Genomic DNA, 811 nt, shown 5'->3' with positions numbered 1-811 from the left:
TAGCGTCCCCTCCATCACGCACATTCATTATTTCTCTTTAGGTCGTCCAGCAGCGGTGTGTGTAGGCCCCCGGGTCCTTCTTTCTGGCACACACCGGTCGATATACCTCTCTAGACAAGTGTGCCTACAACAAACACATATATACTTCCCCTCTTCTCTTCTCACCGTCCATGCCCCCAAATGTCCAATACGATTCCACGCAGGTGCACACTCCCGCCCCTCTTTTCATTAGTCACATGCTCACACACTCCTCCCCCCTCGACATGGTAGGCCTCTCGCACCACCTCCTAGCCACACTCTCTCCCCCTGTCTGCCTCTCCAGACCTTATTTGCTTCTAACACATGCAGGCATGTATATGAACTGATCTCCTACATATAGCCAGGTCAACTATAATTCGTTTTCACCAAGCACCGATACACTTACCTCGCTAGTTATGTCTCTCCTTTTCTCGGACACACGAAGGTTGATCTTCCTATGTAGTTACGCATGCTTACCACAACCATATCTTCTCCCCTCATCATCCTTGAATACCTCCCGACCCGTCTCTCACACGCACGTGCATAGACAGACAGACATCCCCCGCCCTCTCTTATTGATATTGCACTCATACCCTCCGTTTGTCTAGTAGGCCTCTCCCACCATTTGTGAGAAGCCACTCCACCACCAACCCTCTGACGCTCTACCTTTGTCTTTTTCCCAACCTTATTCCTCTGCTACACATATCCATGGATGTCGATCGATCTCCCTCAATACATAGCTAGGTCTCTCTCCTTCCCCAGACATATACTAGTCGACCAGTCTCTACCCCCC

Source organism: Triticum aestivum, chromosome 4A (genome assembly GCF_018294505.1).
Source record: "Triticum aestivum cultivar Chinese Spring chromosome 4A, IWGSC CS RefSeq v2.1, whole genome shotgun sequence".
Classification (NCBI taxonomy): Eukaryota; Viridiplantae; Streptophyta; class Magnoliopsida; order Poales; family Poaceae; genus Triticum; species Triticum aestivum.
The sequence above is the reverse complement of the archived record's forward strand: the minus strand, read 5'-3'. Positions refer to the sequence as shown.